Source organism: Aplidium turbinatum, chromosome 13 (assembly GCF_918807975.1).
Source record: "Aplidium turbinatum chromosome 13, kaAplTurb1.1, whole genome shotgun sequence".
NCBI lineage: Eukaryota > Metazoa > Chordata > Ascidiacea > Aplousobranchia > Polyclinidae > Aplidium > Aplidium turbinatum.
This window is the reverse complement of record NC_137484.1, coordinates 3,924,487-3,934,648: the sequence shown is the minus strand read 5'-3', so window position 1 is coordinate 3,934,648 and position 10,162 is coordinate 3,924,487. Positions and strand designations below refer to the sequence as shown.

Sequence of the window (10,162 nt, the reverse complement as noted above, 5' to 3'; positions counted from 1 at the left end):
AAGAACAAAAAAGATAAGACACAATCATAAATAGTTTTCGACACGTCGCTTAAATATCGCAATAGACATACTATTGACTACAGCATATGGTAAATTATTCCAAGTGTCGACTACTCTATTGGCAAAGGAAAATTTACGGCAGTTCAGTTGAGCAAACTGTTTATGCAATTTAAAATTATGGCCTCTGGTTGAATTAGAGTTAAAAAGGAAATATTTGGAAGATGGTGATACCGAAACATTGTGTACTAATTTAAAAACTTCTGTCAAATCAAAAATTAATCTCCGTTTTTCCAACGGTACATTACTTACTTACATTATTTACTTTACTTTACATTACTTTGCCGGTTATTCTTGTTGTAGGCTATGTAGCGTAGTAATGTGTAGGCCTGCATACAGTAGGCTATCAAGCAAAGGTAATTTTTACTTGACAATTTATACATTCTGTTGCGTAAGTATGTAATTATATATGTTTTGTAACTTGATGAGCAGTTTAGCAAAACATGCATCTAGGGGCCAATTGTGAGAGGCTTTTGAGTAGCCTACTGCTAATAACACTAGTAGGCTAATGCTAACTATCCCTGAATGCTAATAACAAAGAGTTGTGCAGTTCAGAATCTAAACTTGCTTGTTTCTGGCAGTTTTTAAAAATCTTATCAGAAAAAAGCATAGAGCTTACTGAAAGAATTATGGCATTAAAAGCAACATCAGCCTTATTCAAACGGAATCATTTTAAAAATAGTGTTTTTTATAATGGATTTTTAGGGAGCGACAGTTAGTATATTACTAGAGGTAGGGGATAAAGTGTGACCTTCTCAGATTTTGCTCTGTCCACATTTTTTGGAAAGTATTTATGATAACTATCAACAATATGCAAAAGTATTTGAAAAATATTTATTTTTCATCAGTAGACACAATTTTTAAAATTTTGACCATAATTGTGAGAAAAAACGTAAATATTCGGTTTTCGGGATGTTTTGATGAGTTCATAATAAAGAGTGCAGAGTAGAGTGTAGGTCCTCTACATGCACGTATGCTAGGTACGTTCCACCTGACCCACTTTATTCTTCCGCACATCCTCAATTTTATTTTGACCTTAGTTGACCCCAAGAGCAGAGGCTTGACCTTTCGTTTTGTGACCTTTAGAATAGTGAAAATTTGAACAATTTTTTTTGTGTATAAAGACAGGAAGAATATTACGAAGTTAATAGTTGAAACCTACGAGAGATTGGCTACAGCAGCCTCACTGACTACATCTTCTATTGTCACAGCCAAGCAATTATGGGACAAAACAGATAGTCTAAAGGCTGATGCTGCAGCCCTGCAAACAAGAACTTGCAGGTGGAAGCCAGATTGGAAAGTTTGAACATTGCGCGGGGGAGAAGAGTTTCAGGTGTTGCATTTGCGCGGCTGTCAACATCAAACGCTGGTAATTGCGCGGTTGTCAATATCAAAGGCTGGAAATTGCGCGTTTGAAAATTATTTACAAAAACGTAAGGAAAATGCTTACTGAAACCTTAACTTTGCAATTGCAATGCTGTCCTGCCTCGTTGAGCTTCTTTTGGAAATAGCATAACAGCAGCAGCTTAATAACTGCGCTAAGCGTGCTCCTATAGAATCAAGGCGATCTCTATCGTCTTATAGGGATCGTCTTGTATATAATCCGCCTCCCTGGTTAATATGACGTCACAAAACAGACGCAACTATTATTGGGAGGGTGAAAAAAAGGAAGGTAAAAAGCGGCGGAATGGAGATGATAAGACGGAATGGATATGGATTTTTTTACAATTTTACTATGTGTTTAACAATAAAAACATTACACCAACGTCGAGTGTTCGATATAAGGCCCTAGAATGACTTAAAACTTATCAATTTGCATCAATTCAACTAAAAAATTGTCTAATTAAAGTTTAACATTAAAGATATGAAACCTTTGCCACTATAGTCAGGAAAGATCAGTTGACTGGTAAAACGGGTCGTACCAGGGCAATTGATAGCACTTTAATTCAAGAACCTTTAGCCAGAGTGCATATCGATACTTCTTACCTTACCGGAATGGTGGAAGCTTTGTGTTTGGAAAGGTGTTTGTTTGACATTGATTTAGTAATTGGTAATGTGGATGAAGCAAGGGCACCTAGTAAACCTGATCCGGAGTGGGGTATATGTGCTGCCGCTGTTACGAGGGCACAGGCAAGGAAGATGGAAGATAATGTAAAGCCTCTAAGGATAGCTGAGGTACAGTCTAAATTAACCGTTAAGAGGAATAAATTGGCTGAGATTCAAGAAAACGACCTGACAGGCTGACACTGAAGAAATTTGTTAATATGAAAGACTCAATTAAAAGAGGAGGCAGGGGACGGCCATTTGGAGTTTGCTACAGATGCGGTAGACACGGACACTTTGCCAGGGAATGCGTTGCTGACGGCGGACATTCGGAAAACAGACGTTGCCGTGACAACCATTGCTACCGATGTTGGGAGATTGGACACATAGCTTGGAGCTGCCCTTTTGATGAAAAGGCTTGCTACAATTGTCACAAAGAAGGTCATCTCGCCAAGGACTGTCCGGAGAGGAAGTGTTTCCGATTTAAGAAGATGGGTCATCTCGCTCGCCGGTGCACTGAAGACATTGAGGACGTTGGAAACTTTCGCAGAAAACGTAATTATTGTTTTGAAAAACGCCGTCCTTGGTAATTCATGCAACGATGGACTAATGAGTCGTTGAAGATAACTTATGAGAATTGTTTTATCGAGTAATTAATTGTTTTGTAATGTGTTTTGTATTGATTGTGGTGTTATATTGTTTGCAACAATATTCTAAGGAGAGGCGTATGTCACAATCAATGTGCAATGCCTCGCGATGGGTTGCTTTGTATCTTGACCGAACGCGCTGTTTTAATTATAGAATTCTTGAGCGGTATGTTATTATCGGTCAATGACCAGTAGTAACCTTTGATTGCGAATCTTTGTTATGTAATGTAATTTTATATCATTCTGTAAAATGCGAACCTCGAATATTCTGTTGTTTTCCACAATTGCCAAATGTCGTATGTCATGACGCCATAAGGATGTTTACCAATGAATCTCTGATTGCGAAATTATTATTAGGTAATGTATTTTCTAGAACCGTTTACCCTACGTGACAATCTAGAAACTTCTGCTGTTTACGGTTTAATGCAACTTGACAGAACAATGAGTCCTTATGATGTAACATTACGTAACCTTCTCGACGTTACTAGACCAACAACCTTCTATAAATAGTGGTGTAATTAACGTAATGATTATTATGATGAGTTGATTATGAGAGATCATTGTTGTAGTAGTAGCAGTTGTTAATAGACGCAAAGATTATTGTTGATCGAGAGTTGAAGTATTGAATACGAGTAAAGCAAAGTTGATGCTAATATCAGAAAAGAAGATTTAGAAAATATCTGTCTAAGCGGCCGCCTTCTCGGGAAACGTGCTCGTGGCAGACAACGAACAACATTTATATCCAATTTCAATACATCAATCAGCCAACCAAGAACACTTTGGGACACTGCGCGACAAAGGGAACACTGGAAAAATTTACGAACTGAGCATCTAGTTCTTCAAAGGCCGCAATAATCGGCTATGATACTGTTGATGATGATGCTAATATAATTTCTGATTGAAATTAGAATCGTATGAGAAGCTGTGAGTGGATTACGTTAAACTCGATCAATAGTCGCAAGCGTTGGAATCTATTGCTGTTCACTGTTACTTTGATTAATTGCTGGAAGTGGTGAACCATTCGTTGGAGTCCTTCAAGCGTTTTCATATATCATTTCACTAGTATAACTGTAACGTTCCTAGGATTGCTGGTTGAATGCTTCTGTCTAAGGGTGGCTGACAACGATACTAGATTGTTGGTATCAGGAAGTACATCTTGTATTACGCCACGTGTGAAGCGATCAAGGCGGATTCAGAAACGTCACGTCATTCCATCAGAAGTTTGTTGATTGAAAAAGGAGAAAATTACCACACCAGTCTGTTTTATAGGCGAAATCAGTCATCCTTGGCGAGTGCTGCCAGACGCAATGCTAAAAATATTAAAACTTGAAAGTAGGCTAAACAGTACAGAATTATGAGAACGTTGGACTGCACCGCAGAATACCGGCTGGTGACGAATACGAGACAGCAGTCGGTACAGAACTATCCGTGAATTTAATTGACTGCTTTTCGGTTATAATCCATTAAACTACGTCATTGAACCTTTCCAAGTCTCTTTTCTGGTAAGAGATAAAAAAAAATCGTGACATATCTACAAAACGGGCAATCGTCGTTCAAACGTTGCCGCTCGGCAACACTTTTTTCCAATGCATTGTAAAGGCGAATCGATCATTATATTCAGTATAAGCCACCCCCTGTTTGCTGTGATCGGTAAATATAGTGCTTCCAATAAACTTGCTGTAGTTTTCTCGTTTCTTCTCGAATTTTATCAATTTTGCCATAGTTGGAAAGCACGATCATACATCTACACGATTCAATTGGCTACAAATCCAAAACAAGTACTTTCTTTGTCTTGTAATAACTTAAACTTCACCAACTTGTACCAATTTTCAGTAATTTAATTTTTACAATAAAATTATTATTTCGTTGCAAACTAAAAGAGTATGTCTTGCTTTATGCACCTGCAAAATTTCATGTTGATGTCTTATCTGTGAAGCGAGCATTCGTCGTTCGTATTTGGACAACACTGATACATCTCACATCTAAAACAAGAGCAAGATGCTATCCGTTTTCGTTACTCGTCCATTTCAAAGAACATGGAACACAATTTAAACCCTTTGAATTGGGATTGTTTGGAGGGTAGCTCATAGCCTTCCTACCCAAAAAAATGAAACATAGGCCTATGTGTCTGTTATGGCTATTTGGAAGCTTGATTGTTTTTAAATTTTAAAGTGATCACAAAACATGGACTACGGTAAGTTAGCCTACTCTTTTTGTTGTTGAGTAGCCCTAAAAAAGACTGTTTCGGTAGCCCCAACAACGACTATTTGTGTAGCTCTTGTGTAGACTGTTTTGAATATATGAGCGCTTGGGATAGCCTACTATAGCAGCGGGTATGATTCCGCTTTGGCTCGAATAACTTCTGGAAAATATCCTACTGTTCCCGTGCGAATTGGTGTCTCCACATAAATTCGTCCAAATAACCAGGAATCATATTGTAACGTACGAACACGCACACAGAGTGACGGTAATGTATTCAACTGTCGACGACAACGACAGCGACGACAACGAACAAGCAGAAGGTCAAACGAAGAAGAAGGTTTCTGTGACAACACAGCAAAACAACGATTAGCAAACAAAACTTACGAATTAGGCCTAATGCGGAATTACAGATGACGAATTATAGGCCTAATGAATTCTTACCGACTATTTTGTGGCGCACGGAACAGCACAGGGAGAAACCCAACAATTGAAAATTCTACCGTTGTAGATCGAAACTGAACATATAAACGGTAAACAGTAAAATATTATGCTATAAATTTCACATCATAGGTGTGTCCCGTACTTGATTTAAACATCGGGAAATAAGACGAGGTACTTATTACACTTAACCATTGACACTAAAATTCACATTGGCCTAGCCTATCACAAAGGTTGCAGTAGGATGTTAAGCTTACCGTGAACTGTGATAATCACTGATTTGGCCACATAGGCCAACGGCAACGACAGATGAAATTGCTGCACAGAGTTCAACTATGCTTCAACCACACAGTACATTAACGCAGTAGGCCAACTCTTATTCAACTAAAAAACAGCAGCACCGTTAAATAGCTAGAATTAACTACCAGTCGCTAACTATAGTTGCTGTAAACGTTAAGCTGATCTTTACACGTAGCCTACTGCCACTTAACAAAACTCAAAGAAACGTAGTAACGAACGCAAAGGCGCAAATGTAATTATGACGTAACGATCACACCTCGAGGTGAGACAGCAGGAGTTGCCAGGTGCTACTTAGGGAATCCGAATTTAGTTTTTAAACATAGAAAAGGAGGCGGACAAATACGACGTAACACATATCCCTGCTTGTACCCCCCATTCTTTTTAGCTCCCTCTTGCTGTTCAGCCACAGGTTTTTTATGTGATTGGTGTGAGCCCTGTGGCTGATACGTACCGATAACGGTGATTTGCCGTTTGATGCAGATAACCAATACCTAAAAATGCAAAATAAGGTGCTGTATGAAATTTTTTTAATTAAAAGGTTGGCTACAAAACGTTTCATTCATCTGCAAACTGGCATAGCCTAGTAAATGATTGTGTTGGCATAATTCGTTTATACCCATAAACCCGTATCAATCGCTGGGTTACTGATTGGTTGCTGTCATAAAATCTTCTTCAAAATCAGATACTTTCCATCAGATACGGTAGGCCCACACTAACAAAGTTGTGGGTAGCCTACGTGTCGAGAGCTGCAATCAGATGACTAAATGCAGTCACTTGTTAGGCTATTTATCAGGGACAGTAGGCTAACACAAGCCTACTGACTTTATTCGTTGCTTTATTGCATGTTTGCGATAAAACTGAAAGATAAACAAACACTCACTGGATAAATTCGAGTATGCGCCCCATTCATCAGAATGGATTTCGGTGCCGGGAGCAATGTGGCGTATAATTTCAGCCACGAGAGTAGCTCGGTCCCGGCGCGGCACCAGTGTGATGAAGCAACAAAACACTGGAATTAAAACTCCTTTTAAATAGGGTGTTTATTGACATATCATAGTCCATTGTCTACAAATAACAAGTAGCCTAGTATGGACAACAAGATATTGACCAATTGTCATAGCTACGGTACTAACTGCGTTCGCTGGACTTAACCGCTAAGCAATTACCAAGGAGGATTTTTACCTGAAAGAATTCGACCCAAAACTGTTGTCATAAGTTTCTCGGCAGCCGATTTGTAGCAAGAATTGACAGCGATAGACACCTTGTTTCGCCCATGAGGCGAAAACTCGTCAGTATCACACCACTAGTGTTAAACTGTTTTATTTGCATCAACAGCGCACGGGTACAAATAATTGACACGGCGAGAGAGCACAAACAAACATAGCCAGGTCGAAGACTTTAGAAAACCGGCCTGCCACACCCCGCGGCGGCGGGGAGTGGCGTGATTTAGGGGTGACGATGCACCCGGAGGGGTAAGTCCACCAGCTTAGGTCGCGGGGGCACAATGATATTCGACCACCGCTTTACCAGTCAGTTTAACTCTTATCTTTGTGGAAACAAAGAAAGAGCCAACAAAACCAGCAGGCGCCAGGGCAGAGGACATGTGAAGAGAGGGGCGTTCTTCCCGGCTATCAGCACAAGGCTGAGCACTCGCTAGCACAGCGAAAGCTACACCGTTATGGTTAGCGAATCGCAGCTGCTCGCTGTGCTAGCGAGTGCTCAGCCTTGTGCTGATAGCCGGGAAGAACGCCCCTCTCTTCACTGTTGTCATAACTTAGAGTTTAGCAGGCTGAGTAACCTTTCTCTTCTTTCCGATCAAAACTAGGCAATGTAAAGTCTTGTTACTGAATCAAACAGGGGTGGCTTAGAGGCTACTGATGAATGATCGATTCGCCTTTACAATGCATTGTAAAAAAGCTTCTCCAGGCGATTAAGTTTGAACGACGATTGCCCGTTTTGTAGATGAGACATAAACTTGAAACTTTTCAGGTGCATAAAGCAAGACATATTGTTTTAGCTTGGAAAGAAATAATAGTTTTATTGTAAAAATTAAATTGCTGAGAATTGGTACAAGTTGGTGAAGTTTAAGTTATCACAAAATAAAGATAGTAGCCTACTTGTTTTGGGTTTGTAGCCAATTGATTCAGGTAGATGTAGGCCTACGATCGTGCTTTCCAACGATGGCAAAATTGCTAAAATCCGAGCAGTATGAGAAAGCTACAGCACATAGTGGCAAAGGTTTCATATTTTTGATGTTAAACTTTAATTAGATAAATTTTTAGTTGAGTTGATGCAAATTGATAAGCTTTAAGTTATCCTAGGGCCTTATATCGAACACTCGACGTTGGTGTAATGTTTTTATTGTGAAAAAATAGTAAAATTGTCAAAAAACCATATTCATTCCGCCTTATCACCTCCATTCCGCCGCTTTTTACATTCCTTTTTTTCACCCTCCCAATAATAGTTGCGTCCGTTTTGTGACGTCATATTGACATTAAAGCGGATTTTACACGAGCAATGGAGCACCATTGTTGCCATTATTTAGTTGCAGTCTCGCGGCTGGCCTGAGCGATTTTGCGCGGCTGCGCTTGTAATTTTTTGTGAATTGCGCGGCTGAAACCGCGGCTGGAATTTGAAGTGCGCGGGGGATTTATCCCCCGCGCAGGCCAAACTTTCCAATGTGGGGTGGAAGAGCATGTTGCAATTGCATTGTCTTCTGACCATACCATTTGCTTTGCGCAAACCTAGCAAACCTCGCAAATCACCTGGTTGCCAGATGGTATTTTTTTAATTTTATTTTTTTTTATTTCTTGGCGTTTTATTTATCGAGTGCATTTTTTTAAAAACATTTTTGATTATGTTATTTGTTTAGTGTTGATGTTTTATTTTTATCAGTAAAAGGATATCAAAATCTCTGCTTTGTTGGTTATGGTTAGTTTTGATATAAATACGTTTAAAGCAATGCCTTTGCGATCAACATTTGTGAGATGTTGAAACTTGAAAGGTAATATTAACGCAATTTATATTTGGTAGTCAGACATTCGAGAATCAGTACTTAATCCCTTAGACCATGGTTGGGTGAGTTCACTAATCAGTGGTTCTCTAAAAACCGGGCTGCAGACGATAAATAAAACTTAACTTTTGCAGGTGACCGTAGTTCCTGGGCTACGCCGTGTGACACAAAAGGAAGAAGTTCTTAATGACAAGTTTTTGTGTGTGTTTAGAATGTAAGGAATATTTTGTAAACGAAACCGGTTTTTCCAAAAGTTTTGGTCATTTGAAGTGTGTTTAAAATGCCTATATGGTTTGGCTCCTTTTTGGGCTACGGTACTTGCAAAAAAAAATTGGTTTGAAATGTGTTTTTAGCTGGGTAATTTTGTGGAATCTGGCAACTTTACAAAGTTTGCTTCTTTAAATATAGCAAACGCCCAAACCTTGAGAAAGGTTTCTACAATTGATGGCCGATGAGGTTTTCAACTGTTCATAGTTTGCACCAAATAGATAGGCCTAGACTACAGACAACCTTATCATTACTTGCTGCTAGTCTAAATCTATCTTCTTTAGGGAGACTATGAAAACCTATTGCGGTAGGCTTTTAAGTGCAGAAACCTTCTCAAGCTTTGCGAGGAATTCGGAGTTCGCGACATTTAAAGACGCCCGCTGAGAAAACCTCATAACACAAAAAATATTTTCCCGTAATTGTACAAATGTACAAACCTTGTGAGGTTTGCGAGGTTTGCTAGGTTTGCTACATTTAAAGAAGCAAACCTTGCAGAGTTGCCAGATTCCACAAAATTACCCAACCAAAACACGTTTCAAACCAATCCCAAAAACAAACCATTTTTTTGCAAGTAGCCCAAAAAAGAGCCAAAGCATATAGGTATTTTAAACACACTTCAAATGACCAAACCTTGGAAAAACCGGTTTCGTTCACAAAATATCCTTTACTTTCTAAACACACACAAAAACTTGTCATTAGGTAGTTAGGCACTTATTCGTTTTGTGTCACACCACAGTCTCTATATTACTAGTCTGGAAGGCTAACGAAAAAGGCAGTTGTCGTCGCTCGTGAAACAGCGCTCCTAGTGGTGCGTCAGAATATTATGAAAGCAAAGCACCAAAGGTATGCAAATACAGGCATATTGTCTACTATCAATGGTGAAATTGTGCAAGATATTGTGGTTGCAGACTTGTTTTTAACTATTGTAGAATGTTTAGGATGTTAGTTACAGTATTTATCTAGTAAAATTCGTTTGTTCTACTTTTCTTAGGCTTAGGTTAGCATGAACATAAGTAGTTAAAAGATGATGTTAGATTTCAAATTATTAAAGAATTGAATTTTGACTTCTTCAGCAGATGACCAAAACATAGGTTGTTGAAAGGCTGGTTAGTTGCTAAACTTTTCTGCCAGAAATATTAGGCACTGGTTAGTTTAAAGGAAGGCACTTGTTGCCAATGGAAATTGACCTAGACTC

The 10,162-nt window shown here is 39.0% G+C and overlaps 1 long non-coding RNA gene across 1 annotated transcript; it reads right to left on the bottom strand.

The window, feature by feature from the left end:
* Positions 1–5,204: 5,204 nt before the first annotated feature.
* LOC145782607 (uncharacterized) lies at positions 5,205–5,757 on the bottom strand. The gene is made up of 2 exons (XR_014290853.1): positions 5,645–5,757; positions 5,205–5,464 (listed from the first exon to the last, which is right to left on the bottom strand). It is a non-coding gene; the product is annotated as an uncharacterized LOC145782607 (long non-coding RNA).
* Positions 5,758–10,162: the final 4,405 nt, after the last annotated feature.